We start from the raw sequence: 21,499 nt of genomic DNA, 5'->3' as shown, positions 1-21,499 counted from the left end.
AGATAACAGTTCCACATAATATGATGCAACTATCATGCATACAACCAAAAGTGCACTAATGCCTTCCCTTGAATTTGGATTTCAACATTCAGGATTTTAATATTTCAGGATTGTGATTTTAAGAATCTTAGATTTTAGGAATTTAGGATTTAGGGATTTTGAACTTTGAGGATTTTGTCTTTTGGGATTATGATCCAAATTTCTCAGAAGGTCTTTTTTTCCTGTGTAAGCATCAACAGAAAGGTGATTGGTCCAGACCACACTTCCTTGTCCTGTCCTGCTTCTTGGTTTTTCATCCTACCAAATATACACTGTGTAGGCATTTGCTACTTTACTAAAATGTTGGGAGAACAGAAGGTAACTATGTTCTAGGAAGAAAAAAATATCCAATTTCTGTCTCATGTGACAGTTTTTATCATTCAATGAAACACATGCAGGCATATAAATGCTTTCTAGCTGTTATCTCAAGAAAATGCCCCAGTTCCTTCCTATTTTGCTCCCTGACCTTGTGTCCACCCTCTTATAGGAAAGAACACTTCTTTCTTGAGAACTCTATGTACTGTTTCTTCACTTCCTGTGAGGCTCAATATTGCTCTAGGATATCTTTTTCTACTTACTGGTAGCAGGACCCAAGCAACCCACTTTCCTACCTTTGAGACTTCAAGTCTTCTGTAACATGCAGTGGCAGGGATTGGAGTAGGCTTGGCAGGAAAGTCTAGGATGAACCTTGGCAATCTTAGTACAGTAGAAACATCCAGAGTGGATTTAGAAACTTCCAATCTGATTCTCTTCATTTCTCCAAGAGAAATGGAGATTAAGAATTTTTCATCATCATTCAATTTGTAACTATTGAATAGAATACACATGTGTACCCATAAAGCTCACTCATTCCCCAAATATTAATTTTCAAAAACAGTAGTGTCTAGATCCATATTAAGCAGAAACATGTTTTATGGAACACAGTTCAATCTGCACAGACTCCTGAATGGTGCATGGTTGTAGATTCAGGCGTGATTTCTCCCTGACCTTAGCTTTTTCCATCCTCCAGGTCCAGGGTAAGCCCTTGAATTTCCTGCTTACAAAATACATGAGAAACTGAGTCTATTACCCTGAAAACTATGCAAATACTCAGGAGAAGATTGGAAATGAGCATTATTTTGAATTTTAGGACAGATCATATTCTTAGGACATCCCCATTCTCTTTAAGTTTAAGGGAAGCTGTATTCAGGTTGTGGTGGGGAGGTTGAAGGCAGTGTCTCCTCTTTCTCTCTCTCTCTCTTTTTTTTTTTTTTTTTTTGAGACAGGGTTTCACTCTGTTGCCTAGGCTGAAGTACAGTGGCATGATCATGGCTCACTGCAGCTTTGACCTCCTGGGCTCAAGCAATCCTCCCACCCCAGCCTCCGGGGTAGCTAGGACCACAGGTATGTGCCACCACACCTGGCTAATTAAATTTTTTTTTTTCCTGTAGAAATGGAATCTTGCTTTGTTACCAAGGCTGGTCTTGAACTACTGGGCTTAAGTGATCCTCCCGCCTCAGCCTCCCAAAGTGCTGGGATTATAGGCATGAGCCACTGTGCCCAGCCAGTGTCACCTCTTTCAACGGCTTTCTTTTGTGCTAACCTGTATAGGGAATCTTAGCCATTGTTTCCTTGTGGAGTTATTAGGGTTTTTTAATTTTGTTTTTGGTTTTGCAATGTGAGATGTTACTTAAAATCAGTATAGTTAGAGATTCTTTCATCCCACCCTTATATATGGATTTCTCAATCAAGGTTAGAGGATATTAGCACCATGCATTTTCCACATGAATTTAACCACATGAATTACATATGTATTTAATGGACTGGAGTGGGTTATTCTCTGGTCTAATAACAACTTAGTTATAGGGTCTTCAGGTTTGTGGGCCCAACACTAATTATATTAGTGTTGAGTTTCTTAAACCTTGTATTTTTCTTTGAAGTAAGAGACAGGAAGTAAAACTCGAACTTTGAGAATGTCAAACAAATCGTAGAATCTGAGTTTTAGAAGAACACTTTGTAATTGTCTAGCAACCACAAATAGAAACCAGGGGTCAGAAAGATTAGATTAAGTGACTCCACTACCCATCATTTGAAAATAGTTACGACGTGAAAAGAACAGCAGTGCGGCAACCACCTCTGTGCACTGCCAAGTCCTGAGTCTGTCAGTTCAGGAGGGACAAAGCGGGGGAAACCTGAAACAGTGTTAGCAAAAGTGTGCTGGCTAACATCATGTACAGATTTGAATCCTGCTAAGCAATGGGAACACAAGTGAACCCTGCTCCAACTCTCAGAATTACAGACTACTGGACTTGGAAGGTTGTCATTGGCTACCCAGCTCCTTTATTGTACAGAGTAGGCCACAGCCGTTGAGTGGTCTGTCCAATGTCATTCAGGTTCTTGGTGGCAGATGCAGTGTTAGAACTCAGGCCTTCAGGATCTTTACACAGTGGTCTTCTAATTGATGATTTCTAGGCTTTTATGGAGGTGCTTTAGAAGCAATCTTTGTTTTTTGAGACGGAGTCTTGCTCTGTCGCCCAGGCTGGAGTGCAATGGCGCCATCTCGGCTCATTGCAACCTCTGCCTCCCGGGTTCAAGCCATTCTCCTGCCTTAGCCTCCCTAGTAGCTGGGATTACAGGCATCTGCCACCACACCTGGCTAATTTTTGTATTTTTGTAGAGATGGGGTTTAGCCATGTTGGCCAGGCTGGTCTTGGACTCCTGACCTCAGGTGATATGCCCACCTAGGCCTCCCAAAGTGCTGGGATTACAGGCGTGAGCCACCGTGTCCGGCCTAGAAGCAATCTTACAGGGTGAGGGAGAGATTGAGCCTTTAGCACTGGTACCTACTTTAATTAATGCATCTGCCCTTTTAATTGTTTTAATTATTGAGATTCTAAGATTTCACTTAAATTGGCTTTTACTGTTTCAAATAGCACTTGAAAATGTCCGTACTTAGAATATGTTCACATTTATAGACTGCAAACTATTTGGCTTGAAAAATATAACTTTTTTAATGCTCAGTTATATGGCTCTTCTCCTTGTAGTTATTCTTTTGTTTTGTTCCATGATACTCTAAGTAAGTAGGCTTATAAACTTCAGTCTATGATACAATATATTTCTCTATAAATACAGGTTATGTCACCATGAATTTAGGTGAAAATCAAAACTTTTGCTCAATTACTTCTTGATTCTAACAAGAATCTGTTACAATGTTTAAGACGGAATAGCTTAACATATCATTAAATCCATGGACAATTTTCATTTAGTGTTTTCTGATTTCCTTTAGGTTCTGGACACCAGGGTTTTATCTTTTTAAATGAGCTCTTACTAATAAAGTAAATGAGACAAAATTCAGACATTGTGAATTGAGCATGAATGCAAAATCTACAAAATTTGAAAAATTGTCATTGAACACAATACTCTTGGGATTCCCCTATAGGTGACAGGGATTCTATTTGGATCCTTCAAGGCAGTATTAATTTTATACCCCATTTCCTGTGGCTCAGCAATTATGAGTGATTTTTCTGTCATCATCCATAGACGATAGAGCCCTTTAAGAGAATGAGAAACCAGAGGCAGAAGAATATAGCACAGAGAGAGTTTGTGGGAATTCATGTTCAGCAAAGTCATTTATCTTAATAGTTAGGTCTCAGATTCTCATAAGGATGCTCCTAGAAGACAGCAAAAAAAGAGGGAAGGATGAAAAGGGGAAAAGAAGGTATTACTCCGTTGTTGTTTTCATTGTATCTGTGAAGACAAAACATTTGCTTTTTATCAGTAAACTTTTATTAATAAAGAGTCTCTAGATTTTAAAATGCCATCAGATATAAAATTAGATCCCCCTAAACAGTGGTTATCAGTGCATTTTCCACTTCAAAGTGGAAAATAAAACATATTTGTCAAATTTCAGAGTGTATATGGAAACATATCCATTCCTAAGGATATTTGCATAGCCTACTTAAACAATAAGTTTTATGCAGTAACCAGCACTGGGACTGAAATAGGAAAATCCTGACAATTGATTATCAACAACTTGTCAATAGATTTTGATTTTTTGTCTTATTAAGCAAAATAATAGATAATCAACACTACTTATGGAATTACTGATGGAATACTCATTGAATTTGGGTTTAAATCTATGTAACTTTAAAAAAGGGTTTGCAGTTTTACCTGATATATCTTAATGCACCACACAGTCTATTAAAATATTTCAACTTGTTCCCCTTTCTAAGGCAACTTTTCTGTTTTGGGTTGGAGGAGAGGGTCAGGAGATTTCTTAATGCAAAATTGAACATTGAAATCTTGAGGGACTTTACATGATTGAAGACAGGATCTTCACTCTGACAGTTTAATGCCTTTTACATTATGATGGCATTGCATGCTTCACAGTTCATGAAAAAGAGCTTACATTAGGTCTCAAAGTAGCCTCTTTTTCCCCTGTAGTTCTGGATTATTTCCTTTGCTCACATCAGATCCCAGAGGGGACCCATTTGTGAAGTGGAGATAATATTGCCACTTGGGAAGGATGCATGTGGTTCTCTGCCTCGGGTAAAATTGGTTACAGAAAGTGTCCTGTACTGAGAGTGTTTTGTGCAGGCATGGAACAGCCTAGAAGATTAGCCCCTTGACTACATCCTGGTTCACGGCTCCCTGTAGAAATTCCATGTGCAAGAGATTCTGCCATTTTCTTAATGCTGGAAGCATGGAAATGGATAGTGACATCAGATTTCAGTCTGCCTGTCTTTCCCATTTCTTCCCCTGTGTGTGAAAGATCACAAAGACATATATATATTGTTTACAACTCATTTTACTAAAGTCTAGAAAAACAATCTAATTTTTAGCCTGGACACTTTAATTAATTTGTAGCAAAATTTTGGAGAAATATTCTAACATCTGAGTTTCAATGTCCTTATCTTATAAGAGAGAAATTGCAGTATTTTATTTAGTTTTTGTTATATGTCTTAATTGATTTCAGTTCTTCCATTTGGTACATATATTTACCTGAGAAATAAATGTTACTAGTTCCATATTACTGATGAGAAACTAAGGCCCAGAGAAGTTACTAGAATTGACCATTGTCTTATAGTTGGTGAGGTACTTAGGTTACTTAAAAAAAAGTTATCTTAACCTTTTTTCTTTTATTATTTTTAATTGACATATAACAATTGTACCTATTTATGGGGTACAGTGTGACATTTTGATACATGTATACCATGTGTAATTATATCAGGCTAATTATCCTATCCATCATCTCAAACATTTACCATTTCTTTGTGTTGGAAACATTCAACATCTCCCTTCTAACTATTTGAAAATATACAATAAATTCTTGTTAATTGTAGTCACCGTATAGTGCTATGCAACACTAGAACCTATTTCTCCTTTCTAGCTATTAATTTGAAACTATTAACCAATGAACCTCTCACTATCCCCATTCCCTTCTACCCTTTCCAGGCTCTAGTAACCACTATTCTACTCTCTATGTGCATAAAATCAACTTTTCAAGCTTTCACACACGAGTGAGAACATGTGATATTTAACTTTCTATGCCTTATTTAACTGAACATATTGTTCTTCACGATCATGTATTGTTGCCACGAATGACAGGATTTCATTTTTTTATACTATTCCATTGTGTATATACATTACATTTTATGTGTTCAGCTGTTGATGGACAAATCAACCTGTTTATGTTGATTTTATATCTTTGCTATCATGAATAGTACTGCAATAAACACACGAGTACAGATATTTCTTCAACATACCAATTTTCTTTCCTTTAGATATATACTCATTAGTGGGATTGCTGAATTATATGGTAGTTCTAGTTTTAGTTTTTTGTGACTGTCCATATTGTTTTTTATAATGACTATACTAATGTACATTCCCACCAACAGTGTATAAGAGTTCCCCTTTCTCTGCATCCTCATAGCATTTACTATTTTTTGTCTTTTTGATAATGATAATAGTCATTTCAAATGGGGTAAAATGATATCTCCTCATGGTTTTAGTTTGTATTTCCCTGATGGTTGGTGATGTTGAGCATTTTTTCATATATCTGTCGGCCATTTGTATGTTTTCTTTTGAGAGATGTTCATTCAGCTCATTTGCACATTCTTAAATTGGATTTTTTTTTTTTTTTTGCTGTTGAGTTGTTTGAGTTCATTGTATATTCTGGATATTAATTCCTCATCAGATGAATAGTTTGCAAATATTTTTCTCATTCTGCAGGCTGTCTCTTCATTCTGTTGATTGTTTCCTTTGCCGTGCAGAAGCCTTTTAGTTTGACACAATCCCATTTGTCTATTTTTGCTTTTGTTGCCTGTGCTTTTGAGGTCTGCTCCACATAATCGTTGCCCAGACCAACGTCCTGAAGTATTTTCCCTATGTTTTTGTATAGTTGTTTTACAGTTTCTAGTCTTACATTTTGAGTTGATTTTTTTTGTATATGGTAAGAGATAGGGGTCTAGTTTCATTCTTCTGCATATGGATATCTAGTATTCCCAGCAACATTTATTGAAGAGACTGTCCTTTCTCCTATGAGGGTTCTTAGTGCCTTTGTAAAAAATAAGTTGGCTGTAAATATGTGGATTTAAACCTGGGCTGTCTATTCTGTTCCATGACTATATGTGTCTGTTTTTATGCAAGAACGATGTTGTCTTGGTTACCATAGCTTTGTAATATATTTTAAAGTCAGGTAGTGTGATGCCTCTGGCTTTTTCTTTTTTGCTCAGGATTGTGTTAGCTATTGGGGGTCTTTTGTGATTCCATGAATTTTAGGAGTTTTTAAAAATTTCTGTGAAGACGATCATTGGTATTTTGATAGGGATTGCTTAGGCTTCTTTTGAGCCTAGTTAATGTCTGATTTCAAAACCAATGTTCTTTTTACTATGCCTTGCAGCAGCTAGAAAATGCAACTACTGTGCTGCATATTATCCTGTAAAAGTGCACTTAGGTATTCTAGACTGCAGAATGCTATAAAAAGACAAAACATTTTATTATTTACTAACTTAACAGTGTCGTTTAAATTAATGATACTCTGATAGGACTAAAAAATTCAGTATGTCTTGGTCCCAGCTTACAGCCTACTTGAGTGGCACAGAGAGCCTGTCTTAGAAGTGCTCTGTGTAATGTTACTAAAATTATGCAGAATTTTGGCAAATGTAACTGGATTTAGAATACCAGACATTCATGTCTTTGACTTTGGCTGCTAACCTCTTCTGGGATGGTTTATGGTAAGTGATGTTTTTAGTTCAAGTTAAATTATCTATTTGATAACTGGTGAAAAGAAATGGACATTGTCTGAGGGAAACTTTTAACATTCTAGATAAATTATTTTAAACTTCTGGATATTTCCAGGAAGTTGGGGAATCCTAGTTATAAACATGAAAAGAAAAGCAGTATGGTAACAACCTTTATGCAATGCCAAAATCCTAAGTTGGCCAGTTTAGGAGAGCCAAAGGTGAAACTGATGATATTTTAAAGGTTATAATGAATATGATAGAATTAGAATATTGGGTTGTTGACAATTTTAACTGCTGTTCCAAATGCTACATATTTCACATTTTATCACTGAGTACTAAATAACATGTAGGGGAGGCATTAAGTTTATTGTGATAACTTCTGACTTTTGTGATCTGAGACAGCGAAGTCCATCATAATTTGCATGAATTGCCTCTGCATCTGTCTGTTTCAGGGCCCTGAAGAATTTGTACTAGCGTGATAAGAGGAGATTGAAATATAGTGACACAACAGCTACTCCCTCCCTCAGGATTTCGAATGCTAGGCTCAAACCAGACTTCCTCTTTGGGAAGGAGGAGTTGAGGGACATAGGTTCAAAAAGGCAGAGCATTATTGACAAATTCAAATTCCACTTTTTATGGGAAATATTCTTACCAAGGCAGTGACAGTACCTTCTTCTGAATTCCAAAGGTACAAATTATACATAACACAAGAGAGTAAATTATTATTTTGTGTTTTTATCTTTGCCTTCTCAGTGAGATTATAAGTAACATGGGTGCCATTTCCCTCTTCTGTGTATCTCTGTGTATCTTCTGTATATGACACTTAGTGCTGAGAGTACAAAATGCACATTAATTTTAAAATCTAGATTGCTTAATTAATTATTTAACAATTTTTTCTTTAAAAAAGATATAGTTTCAATTCCGCATGTGATGTCAGTAATACCTTTGGAAAAACATTTTTTTTTAAATCTTCACAGATATAACTTTAAAGTGTTGCTCTTAAATCAAATTAAGCCAAACAATGATAGCTAGTAGATTTCCGTATTTAAATTAACAGATAAGAATGCAATTTATATTATTTGTGAAAGAAGGAATCTGAAGGAATTTAGTATACTTGAAAATAGATGACTTTGAATATTTTTAATCTTTAAAATAAAAAAGCTTTAAAAATCACAAAACTAGTATTTGCTTGTATTAAGAAAAAAGTCCAAGTAATAGAGAAATATTTATTTTAAGGGGAAAATCCTTCTTTACACTCATCCCCCATGTGACAGACAGAACTTTGGCCCCATGACCTTCCTTCTCTGGTGTTACACCGGTGAATATGTTACCTGACATGGCAAATTCTTAATTATATCTGCAAATATATACTCTACTTTGCAGATACAATTAAGGTTACTAGTCAGCTGACTTTAAAACAGGGAGATTATCATGGATTGTCCAGGTGTGCCCAAAGTAATCATGTGGACCCTTAAGACCAAGCTTCCTTGGTTGGTTGACAGCAGAAGAGAAAGCCAGAGATATTTGAAGAGTCACTAGGACTCAATATGCTATTGCTGGCTTGAAGATGGAGAAGGTCATGTACAAAGAGGAACAGAGAATGATCTCTCTGGGTAAGAACAGTCCTGGCTATCAGCCAGGAAAGAAACAGAAGCCTCAGTCCTACAACTACAAGTGACTGAGTCCAGCCACCGTCTTGAATAAGCGTGGAAGTGGATTCATTGCCAGAGTGTCCAGAAAAGAATGCACCCCTGCCAATACCTTGTTTTTAGCCTTGTGATATCCTAAGCAGGGGGATCAGTTGAGCTATGCTGTGACAGAACTTCTGATCTCCAGATAACAAGTGGGTGTTTTTTTAAGCTGCTAAATTTGTAATAATTTCTTACAGCAGCAAACTAATAAAAACTAGTACATCTCGCATCAATTCCCAAGGAGTTAATTGTTTGAGGTGATCCTTCATATTGTTCAATGTATTGAGACATTCTCGACTAAAAGTCGTAGTACCATGATTGACATAACAGCCATAAAAACCAATGAGATCATGTCCTTTGCAGGGACATGGATGGAGTTGGAAGCCATTATCCTCAGCAAAGTCACTCAGGAACAGAAAACCAAATGCTGCATGTTCCCACTTACCAGCGGGAACTGAATGATGAGAACACAGGGACACATGGGAGGGAACAACGCACACTGGGACCTGTTGGGGCAGGGGCGAAGAGAGGGAGAGCATGAGGAAGAGCTAATGGATGCTGGGCTTAATACCTGGATGATGAGATGATCTGTGCAGCAGACCACCATGCACATGTTTTCCTGTGTAAGAAACCTGCACATCCTGCACATGTACCCCTGAACTTAAAATAAAAAGTTGAAGGAAAAAAAAGAGAGAGAAGTGGTGATGATCACCAAAGAGGGGAAAATAATTTTTTAAATTGACAAAAATTGTATATATTTATCATGTATAACATGTTTTTTTTGAAACATGTATACATTATGGAACATATAAATCAAGCTAATTAGCATATGCCTTACATACACACAACATTTTTTTTTGTGGTGAGACACGATTAACCTTTATTATCATTATGAAGAAAGACTTGCAGAACAAAGCTAGACTTCTGCTATGATAATGCTGAATCTTCACATTCCAATTCTGAATGCATAAATTCACATCCTAAACTAATTCCATAAATGAGAATTTCAACTGTGTACAACTTTAAAAATCAGATGGGAACTTGCCTCATTTATTATTGTCTGCCTTGGATCTCTGCTACACAATTCACAACTCCTTTTATAAATGAGCGTCTTGAGCCATTTTACTTCTATTCTGTTTTCTGGCTTCCATGGTGACAGAAACTTTGACTTAAGGCAAGGAACTTTCAATCAGGGATAGAAGGATGAACTTCTGTTAATGGCTCCAGTGACAATGTAACCTTTCATACAGTTCATTCCAGCTTTCTGCAAAAATTCAGAGTTTATTGAGGAATATCTAAGTAGAATGACTAAAAATATAGCTTTTTTTCCATAATGGAGGCAAGAAGTAAGTTTATTATAGTATCATAAAATTTGCTTTCTTCCCTTTCATTCAAAAATGCAGAGCAAGCTTCTGTGTTAAATGTAGGCAGCATTTCCACAGTCATTAAGCTAAAGTGGCTGTTGACCTGTCTGTTCATCCACCCATGTGTGGCTACAGGGTTTATCACTACAGGTTAGCACCACAGTGACTGATGGGCTGGACTCTGAACTCCAGACTCCATTTGACCTAATTGCGAGAGTAGCAGTAATGGAAATTTAGTTAGTAGAAAGATACCATCGAGGGCTGAGACTCAGCAAATGTATAAAAATGTTTTCCGATCTCAAGGCATTTTTAAATTTTGACTTTATTTTTGTAAATATAACAGGACATAAGCAGGAAGGAGAGGGTAGAAATGCCTAGTTTAAGGGTAATAAAGACTTATCTAGGTCAGTCTGGTAAACTGAGTAACAAATGAGGGTTGAGGAGTCTTCTGGAAGAGAACGTAAGCCGAGGGAGGAAGGACTCAAGGTGATGACTTTGACCTAATTAAGAAAAACCTAGCTACCAGAGGGGAATGGAGATTCTGAGTGAAGAAGAGATCCCTTGGCTCTGAAGCAAACGCTGCCTGGTTTGGCACCGAGTGCTCCATTTCTTCAGTGGCAATTCCTCATGCAGCAGCACCCTTGGGTAGGAGAACGGTTCTGTGCAGCAATGGGGCAGGCTCTCTAGGAAGCGGCAGAAATGCTGGGGAAGAAAAGAGACTTTTTGGAGCTTGGAATGTTGAGTCAGTGATTGGGGCATGAGCTGGTGAAGTCTGAAATATTGATGCAGCTTTGACCTGCAAGTGAGACCTGGGGAGAGTCCATTACACATTGTAATGGTTCCAAGATGACCCCACAATGGTCTCTGCCTTCCTGGCATTTATGGTCTTGTGTAGTTTCCTCCCACATTAAAAAAGGCTGACCTATGAAACCAACAAGATATTTTGGAAATAATGATGTGTGTCTTTGAGGGTAGGCCATAAAGGACATGGCTGCTTCCACATTTCTGTTTTCTCAGATCACTTGCTGTGGGGAGAGCAGCTGCCATGTTGTGAGGATGCTCAATAGCTGTGTGCAGAGGCCAATGTGGCAAGCAGTTGAGGCCTCCTGCCATCCGCCATGTGTGCGAGGCATCATGAAAGCAGATCTTGCTGCCCTAGTCAAGCCTTTAGATGACTGCAGCCCTCACTCAAATCCCAACATCAACTTTATGAAAGATCTGGATCAGAACAGCTAAGTTACTCCCAAATTCTTGACCCAGAGAAACTGTGAAGTAATAAATGTGTGCTGTTTTAGGCTACTAAGCTTTAGGGTAACTTGTTGTGCAGCAACACAGCAACACAGCCTGTTAAAAGTGTAGAAAATCCCATTCTCCAGTACATTCTCAAATGCTATTTCTTTGAGGGAAGCATCCGTATCTGATTCATCTTTTTGTTCTTTGCAGTTGCAAACACAGTTCCTAACATATTCTTAATGTCTAGATTTTTCAAATAAAAAGAATAAGTTGCAGGTGGGCATAGTGGCCCACCTGTAATCCTAGCACTTTGTGAGGCTGAGGTGGGAGGATTGCTTGAGCCCAGGAGTTTGAGACCAGCCTGAGCAACATAGTGAGACCCTGCCTCTCCAAAAAAAAAAAAAAAAATTAGCCAGGTGTGGTGGTGTGCACATGTAGTCCTAGCTACTTGGGAGGCTGAGGCAAGAGGATCACTTGAACACAGGAGGTCAAGGCTGAAGTGAGCTATGATCATGCCACTTCACTCCAGCCTGGGCCACAAAGCAAGATCGTGTCTCAAAAAAAAGAGAAGAAGTTGGCTTGTACAAATCTAAAATTTCTGAATCCCTGTTAAATCGTGTAAAAATGTTTCATAATGGTAATTTTTGCTGTCAGAAGAATCTTCAGTGAAATATGGACATCCATAAGAATGGAGTGAAGCTGAGGCAGGGAGGCGTAGGAATGAAGAAGGAAAATCAGGGTAGTGATTGTCTTTTATTCACGTCTCTCCCTTGTTTCTGCTGCTCTTGTGGTATAGTTAAGGCTGCTAGCCATGGAATCAAGATAATTGTGGTTGTGGTAGAAACAAAAGAAAGATAGATAAGTAGATATATACGTACATTGATACATGGATATTCAGATATTGAAGATCGGAGAAAAGAAAGATAGATAAATAGATATATACATACATCAATACATGGATATTCAGATATTGAAGATCGGGTCGTTGTACTCACTGCCATACTCATAGTTTGCTTCATCAGTAACACACTGGTGACAAGATGTTTTGAGCTTTCCCTTTAACCACCTTATTAATATCTGTTTGTCTCTTGGTTTATGTGTTCATCTACCAGTCACATAGTTATAACTGATAGCAGCTTGCCAAAACTGACACTTAACATGGGTTTTTTTGGGTATAATTCTTGTTGAAAAATGAGAGATCAGAAATGAAAATAATTATTATTTGTTAAACACTCTGTTCTTGAAATTGAATAGCCACAAAATGTTTCTTAAAACAACTTCATTTTACTAATAAGGAACCTGAAGTCTCGCATGGTTTTGAGCCTTTTCCAAAGGCACACAGTGAGTTAGAGAGTGAAGCATGATTAGAACCTAGACCTTTTCACTCCTAAGCCAAAAATATTACAGATAGGCCATTTTGAAGCTTCTGTTTTACTTATTATTTTAACATGCAACAGCAATTGTATACATATGCAAGAAGAAAAACTCAGTGCTAGGCTTATTACATATATTTTTTTCTCAAGCACATAAAGTCAATTATGTTTATTTTAAAGAAGAAAAATGCTGTGCTAGGCTTTTTAAATATGGAATTCTTTTAGAAATGTTTTTATGTTGGAAAAATGAGATAGAGGAGTACATTTAATTTTCCCCAATGTGGTCTGATATATAGCAAGTGTCACTAATAGACTCCAGTTCATCATCATCATCATTATCATCAACATAATGATGATGATGGTAATGATGGGATAATAGCAATAATGGTAATAGATATGACTGAAAGAATTCCAGTCTGAGCCGAATCATGTTTACCCGTGTATTCAGACAAGTCTGGAATGTCTGGAAGAGGTAGTGTCTATTTATGTGAGTGATCATAAAGCCCTCAGCAAGAGAGGATACCTTGCAGGAAGACAAATGGGTGAACAAAATTGGTTCAAAGATGATGGGCAAGTGAGAAAAGGAAAGTGACTTTGGATGACACCTGGTATGTTATTCTCACGCTGAAGTGGCTGCAATGTGGAAAGTGATGACTCCAGGAGCCTGTGTGCCTGTGCTCTTTGAGGACCAGAGAGTGTGCCAGAGGCAGATACTCTGGTGCTGGCACCTCTTGCAGGGACAGGAAATGGCATCTCCTCAGAGGCCTTAATGCTGGAAGAGCAGGCACTGAAGGCCTCTGCAGAGATCTGGTGAAAGTTACAGTGACATAGGCCCCTATAGTTGGTTTCTATAGCAGCAGTGGTGCCATCAGGGACATCAGTAGGACAGCGGACATGGAGGGAATGGCCACAGAGGGCTGGAAAAGAGTAGAGAAAATGGCCTGTGCCATAGAGAAGCAAAATCAGTGCCTGGCTACTCTCAGAATGATTTAGAAGGGATTTAAGGGCAATTAGAGACTAAAATTAGGGAGAGCTGGTAAAATTGAGAAATACTGGTTTTCTGACTCTTAGTGTGATGCTATTTTTAAAATTAAGGTGGTGTAGACCTACTGTAGGACCCAAAGTCATTATGAGATAAATCATCATCACCATCCATTCTGTATCCCTTCATATTCTCAATTCGGAATGGCATGTTGGCTACTGAAAATTCATATACCTCCAAAGTCTTCAATAATTAAAATACTTATATTACAATTTATACAAGTAAAACCAACAATCTGATATCTTATTTCCTGTCAATTCAATAAATACATTTTTTTTTTTGGAGACAGAGTTTCACTGTGTTGTCCAGGCTGGGGTGCATTGGTGTGATCTTGGCTCACTGCAACCTCCACCTCCTGGGTTCAAGCAATTCTCGTGCCTCAGCCTCCTGAGTAGCTGGGATTACAGGTGCTCACCACCAGCCCAGCTCACTGTTTGTATTTTAGTAGAGACAGGGTTTCACTATCTTGCCCAGGCTAGTCTTGAACTCCTGAGCTCAGGCAATCTGCCTGTCTTGGCCTCCCAAAGTGCTGGGATTACAGGCATGAGCCACTGTTCCTGGCCCAATAAATATATTTTAAACCTGGTAATGTCACCAATTATAACTGTGTAGGATAATCTGTTTCCTGCCTCTTGGCATGCTGATGTCTCTCTGGCTTGTTTCCCAGTGCTTGCTTTCCAGGTGAAGCCTGCATGGATCTCCTGATATAATTTAAAAACTGAAAAAGTTCCCAACCTTAGGGTCTAAATTACATCTCTTCCTGGATCAGTAAGGGTAAATGTATCCTAGGGTGACAAGTAAACAACCACCTCCAACCTCTCTAGCCACAGTAGAGGGAGAATATGATTTGTGTGTTGGAGCAGGACGCACCCTCCTGTCCCTGGTGGATGTTCCTCAGGTGACCATCTGCTGAATCTGCAGCCATCCCAAGTCCAGTTTGCTGTTCTCTGGGGCCACAATGAGCATTGGATTAGCAGAAGCTATTGGTGCACTGCCCATGTCAGTGGTGGCTACAACATGGCTCCTTTGGGTTGTGTTGAGATCGGGTTTCTACGACTTCCTGAAGGGTAGAGGCCACTCCAGTGTAATAATTAGGAATATGGCCTTTGTTGATTCAAATCTTCACCCTGCTGCTTATGAGCCATGTGACCTTAGGTAAGTGGGCAAATCAGTTAACCTCTCTGTGTTTCAGCTTCCTCATCTCTAAAATCAAGGTCTTTATGTTACCTACCTCATAAGCTCGTTATAAAGACTGAGTGAAACAATATAGATGAAGCTCTAAGAACATCGCCTGTTTCATCATGAATGTTCAATAAATGTTAGTTTTATTACTATTTCAATCATTGTTTGTTGGCTAGGTCAGCATGGCTTGGTGTTGATGAAAACGATGTCTCAGAGAGGAGAGGCTTATAATAGTTTTTAGGATTTCAGCAGCAGGAATTTGTGAATATTCTCATGGGGGCAGGGGGCCTTCTATTCCTTGGAAATGGTAAGTCCAACCATTTCCAGTTTCTGTGTCTCTTCTTTTCTTTGCGAAAATTCAAGAGAAAGTGTAAAATGATCTAACTTAGACCAACTGTCTACTCTTCGCTTGTTTTAGTCAGAATCATGGAGCAGAGATGTGATGTTGGGGTCCATCTATTCCCTGTGGGTCCAGGCCCAGAGGGTAAGCTGGTGGCCGCCATATCCATATCTGTTAAACTAGCCCAGCAGCAGCACCCGTGCTCAGTGTTTCTGTGAATGTGTGTGTGTGTGCCTATATGCTCATGTGTGTGAAGTGTCAAATAATACAAACAACCTTCTGTAACTAATGTTTGAGATTTAATAAAACCGCTGGTTGGACTAAAAACGTATACAGCCTTTTAAAGAGCAATTTCTTAATTTCTAACAGTAACCTTATAATTTTACACACATTTTGACCTAATCACTTTACTTCTACAAATGTGTTCTTAAAGAAATAAAAGATTTTCATAAAAGATTATTATAAAGATACTGTAATAAAGATATTCATCAGAAAATATTCATAACACAAACATGGAAAGAACATAAATAATTATAAGGGAATAGTTGAATGGATGTTGGTACATCTATGGGATGTTTATTCTCAACAGTCATTAAAAATGTTGCAGCAGGATATTTAATAATATGTAATTTATTTTCACAGTAAACTATCAAATGAAAAGAGCAAGTAATAGAGATACGTAATATGATTCTATTTTTACAAAAGACTAAAAGGACATATACATAGGAATAAAGCTCTAAAAAATTAACAAAATAACAGTGATCATCTTGGAATAGTGAGAATACAAGTAATTTTTATGTTCATTTTTCTTGTCAGAATTTTACATCTTTCGTTAACAATTATGTTTTCTTTTTGTAATAAGAAAAAATGCATAGAGTAATTTAATGTGAATCCGTGAGCCACTGATTTGGCTGTAAGATTTCTAGCAGGCAACACAAAGACAGGAACATAACCAGGTCTCTGATTCACTGCATCCATAAAAAATAAAAGTGAGTCCAATTGCCTTGGGGGAATCCCAGCTCTTTCTGGCACTAAGACCTTCAAGAAATTTATCCTAGGAGTTCTCTTAAAGAGGTCAGCAAGTAACACAAGAAACAATATAGTTGATGATACCCTTAGAGTAAAATAAATAGATTCTGAGTATTATAGGATTCTCTTTTCATATTATCTCACAAAATATGCTGATGAGAGACTGTTGAAGCACATTGAGAAAAAAGTGATTTAACTAGGAAAACAAAAGGTGCCATCCAATTACATAATTCGTTTATAAGGCTTGATCCAGTAAAGATTTTTGAACAGCTAAAGGAATACATGGATTGCATATTCTTCAGTCTTCTATTGAGGAACAAAGAATTCAAGGTCCTTTTCTCTGACAGGTTGTTGGGCTTTGCAATTAATCTTTTCTGCTGCTGTGTATAGATTTATTTTCTATCAGTTAGCTGAGCAAGGTCTGTGATGATAGGGACAACTGTCACTTCTTTATGAAAGTTAGAAGCCTGACAAGGAGGCATGCCCAGCTGAAGGTTCTGGGCAAAGCCTGGCCAAGAAAATCCACAAACTTCAAGTTTTGAACCATTTTAGCTCATATATATGTGGACAAATCAGGCTTGAATATTCATATAACAGAGCCACAGCCTAGGTGTTTATGTTTTGCTTTGTTTTTTACAATAGGTACAACCAAATACTCATCTCATCTGTAAGACCAAACAGAGCCAAATAATAAAAACAGCTCTATTAAGAGTCCATAGAACACTGTTGTGAGCGATATAATTTCTTGGTACATACTTCAAGTTAAAATGATTGTATATCTGGTTTAAAATAAATATGTGCTTAGGTAACTGAACAAGTTAATTATTTAATTTTTGAGTCAATTAGGTGATAGAGGACATTCACCAAAAAGGATGGCCTGTTTCAAAATGGTTTATGTAGGGTCCTTCTTTTTGGTGTGAACTAGATAGTTGCTATGGTAGCTATTAAGACAATTTCCAGTTTCTCACCATAACACTATGAAATGGACTAAATGTCTATCCCCCACCAAATTTGTATGTGAAATGGTATCAGAAGGTGGGTCCTTTGGGAGGTAATTAGGTCATGAGGGGAGAGCCTTTATGAATGGAATTGGTGCCTTTATAAAAGGGATCCCAGAGAGCTCCTTTATTCTCTTTCTACCATGTGAGGATATAAAAAGTTGGCTGTCTGCAAGGAAGAGGCCCCTTACCAGAACCTGACCATGCTGGCACTCTGATCTCAGACTTTCAGCCTCTAGAACTGTGAGAAATAAACGTGTATTATTTATAAGCCACTCAGTCTATAGTACTTTGTGATAGCAGCCTGAACTGACTAAGACACACCACGTGATCTGCTGGGAAGAGAACGCTGATCTCTTTGTGAGCTGGTGGTGGCAGTGCTGGTCATGCAGTGGAGAGGTGTGTGCTGTAACCATGAGGAAATATCACCTGCTGCATTTCTCTTCTGTCTTTTTCTGCCATTCAAAAATAGTTTTATATTACACAGGGAGATCTGTGCTATTTCCCGACCAAAAATGTAAACTCCCAATGAAGTAACATCTAAACTACTTCTCATCTACCAATCAGTTTTAAACAAAGGCAGTAGCAAAAGTGCCTGCTGATTTTGCCTGTGGTCAAAGGAATTTGGGGAAGAAAATACGATATCATTCCTTTTTAGTGGGCTTTCTTGGATATGTTTTTTAAATGTTTGTCCTCAGTGCTTATCAATTAAGTATAGTAATTATATCTGTTACAAAAATAAAAATGCTTGCAGTATTGATTGATTAACCACATGAATCATGAACTGCAGCAACACTTGGAAACTCAGTGAATTTCTCTGTGATAGTCACAGCTGAAATGCTAAAATGGCACCAGGTGTGTTAAAAATGCTCATGTTAGATGAGGCAGTCTGGCACAGGACAGTCGGAGGCCCCCACTGATATGGAGTAGTTGTTTATTTTCACTTAAATTTTATTCATGGAGAGGGTGAAAGCTGGCAGATATGCATTTGACTTGGAACTTGGCATATTATATTTGTTTGCAATATATGGGTATATGTCTCATATCACACCACCTATTGAAACTTGCCTGGATTATTGGCAATGCTAATAAGTTATTTACTTACCCTACTAAGTTAGCAACTTAGTTACTAACGCTACTAAGACTTAAGGGACTACTAACGCTACTAAGTAATCTCCCAGTTCCGTGTCTCTTGCAACCAAATGACCCTTTCAGTTAGGAAGGATCATTTGAAAATGTAAATTCTGGCCAGGCTTGGTGGCTCAGGTAATCCCACCACTTTGGGAGGCCAAGGTGGGTAGATCATGTGAGGTCAGGAGTTCGAGGCCGTCGTGGCCAACATGGTAAAACCCCGTCTCTACTAAAAATACAAAAATTAGCCGGGCGTGGTGGTGGGTGCCTGTAATACCATCTACTTGGTAGGCTGAGGCAGGAGAATCGCTTGAACCTGGGAGGTGGAGGTTGCAGTGAGCCGAGATTGTACCATTGCACTCCAGCCTGGGGGACAGAGCCGAGACTCCTTCTCAAACAAACAAAAAAAAATAAATAAATAAAGAAAAAATAAAGAAAAGAAAGAAAAAAAAAAGAAAAGAAAATGCAAATCCTGATTTTCTTTCAGTGACTTGCCATTTTCCTTGGGCTAATAGGTGATCTCCCTCACTGTCTTAAAAGGCCTGTCCTGATCAGCTTCTGCTCACATCTGAGCGTCACCTCTCACTTTCAGTTCTGGCCCCACCATTCTCATGCTCCCCGCCATGCTTTGACACTACAGTGCTGTCTCACTCCTGTCGTTTTCAGAGCTATTTCTCTACCTGTAACTATCATTGCCACCTTGCTTATTCTCCTGGCTAAATGCTTGCAGTTTAGTCTTTGTTAGAGTTCTCTGATCTTAAAGTCTGGATTAGGAGCCTTACCTATGTCTCCTACAGTGGCCCAAGAGCCCTAGGCTCACTGTGGACTGCGGTCATTGCATTTTCAGTAGTTCTTCCTGTTAAGTTCCCTGTGGATAGGTTCCAAGACAACTTTGCTTGTAGTTATATTTCCAGTACTTACTTGAGTGCCTGGCACATATTTGTGACCAATCCAGTAACTTATTGGATGAGTATTTGGCAGAAAGGTGGAGGGAGTACACAGAAAAAACAAGCCAAGCCAGGTGTGGTGGCTCATGTCTGTAATCCCAACACTTTGGGAGGCTGAGGCGGGTGGATCACCTGACGTCAAGAGATTGAGACCATCCTAGCTAACACTGTGAACCCCATCTCTACCAAAAATACCAAAAATTAGCTGGGCATGGTGCCATGCACCTGTAGTCCCAGCTACTTGGGAGGCTGAGGCAGGAGAATTGCTTGAACCTGGGAGGTGGAGGTTGCAGTGAGCTGAGATCACGCCACCGCACTCCAGCCTGGGTGACAGAGTGAGACTCCGTCTCAAAAAACAAATAAACAAACAGACAAAAAGCAAAAAACAAACAAACAAACAAACAAAAAAAACAAAACAAGCCAGTGTTCCTGGCCAGAGGAGCATCTGAAGTAAGATGCACATGCATGTCAGGTAATATAGTGTAGAATGGGATCGTGCAACCGGGTGCTTTTGGCATTCAGAGAAGGGAGGAAGTACAACTGTGGGCATTAGAAAGGGCTTCAAGGCAAAGGAGGTTTTCAGATTGGGTTTTGGATGACAAACTATTTGAATGGGGGAGGAAATGCATTTGAGGATGTATGAAATGCTAAGTAAGGCAGAGAGCTAAGGAAAGCAGCACTGTTTGCAGAGAGATGGTGTACAGTTCAGTTTGATGGAATTTAAAGTGAGTGAAGGGATTCTTGGAGAATGTGCTAGAAAGGCAGATCATATACCAGATTGTGGAGGCCAGGAAAGCTGGCTAATAAAGAAAATGGACTGCAAACAGAGTCAATGGCAATCTTTGCATTTATTTTAAAAGAATAAACATTAATAGAAGACAAAAGCATTGGGCCTTTTCATTCTATTGTGTCATTTGCCATCACTTTTAGGGACATGTGTGGGTATAAGTGCCAGTAGTATTATTTTAATAGGAAGATTTATAAAATGTTTATTTACAGAATTGATAGAAAACCATGTTTTGTGTTTCTGCTGGAGTCATTCTTTGTATATTACTGATTCTTGGTACATTTTAAATAATACTGTCAAAAATCTCTTGAGTAAGGGGGTAAAAACAAGTAAAATATTAAATATTATGCGATTACTGAATGATAAAGGTGAACGTATCTAGAAAACTTGTATCCCTAGTTTTTATAGTGAGTTCTTGTCAGTAGTTACGGCCATTGAGCTTCTCTGTCTTATTCTGCAATAGCCAGGTTGTTACTAGAGACCTGCAAGGAGTTTGAAACTGCATCTGAAGACAGATGCAGGGTGCAGAGTTTGGATAATTTCCAGAGAAAAGCAATAAAAATGATGAATAGCTTGGAAAATAAGATCTCAGAGGGATATTTAAAGAAGTTGAGAATTTTAATCAATATAAAAGAATGGCTTCAGTGTCTTGAATCACAGTGTAGCTGCTTTTTTCTTCATCTTCACAGAGACACAGAGAATACACGACGAAGCAGGGTCAACTCAAAGCAAGCAAATTCCCACTGGACCAAACAGAAAAATACTAATATTGGCTTAACACTAACAGGAACAGACTGAAGCTATGAATTGTTCATTTAGGATAGAGTAGATACCTGGTCTGGGAGGTTTTAGGCAAAGTAATGAAGAACCTCTGCATTTCCATTAGTTCTTCTACCAGGATTTGTTGTTGTTGTTGTTATTGTGCCTTAGTAAGATACATCTCTGAAACATTTTTTTATGTGTTACAATTTGGGTTCTCTGGAAGCAGACATTGTGGCTGTTAGGAGTGCAAACTATTTATTGGGGAGTACGCCTGGGAACAGAAAAGGAAGGGAGCAGGACTGGGCAGGGGTGCTGTCAGTCATGATGCCAACCTGACCAAGCCTCTGCCAGCCCAGTG

Source organism: Pan troglodytes, chromosome 13 (genome assembly GCF_028858775.2).
Source record: "Pan troglodytes isolate AG18354 chromosome 13, NHGRI_mPanTro3-v2.0_pri, whole genome shotgun sequence".
NCBI classification, from domain to species: domain Eukaryota; kingdom Metazoa; phylum Chordata; class Mammalia; order Primates; family Hominidae; genus Pan; species Pan troglodytes.
Note: the sequence above shows the minus strand (reverse complement) of the source record.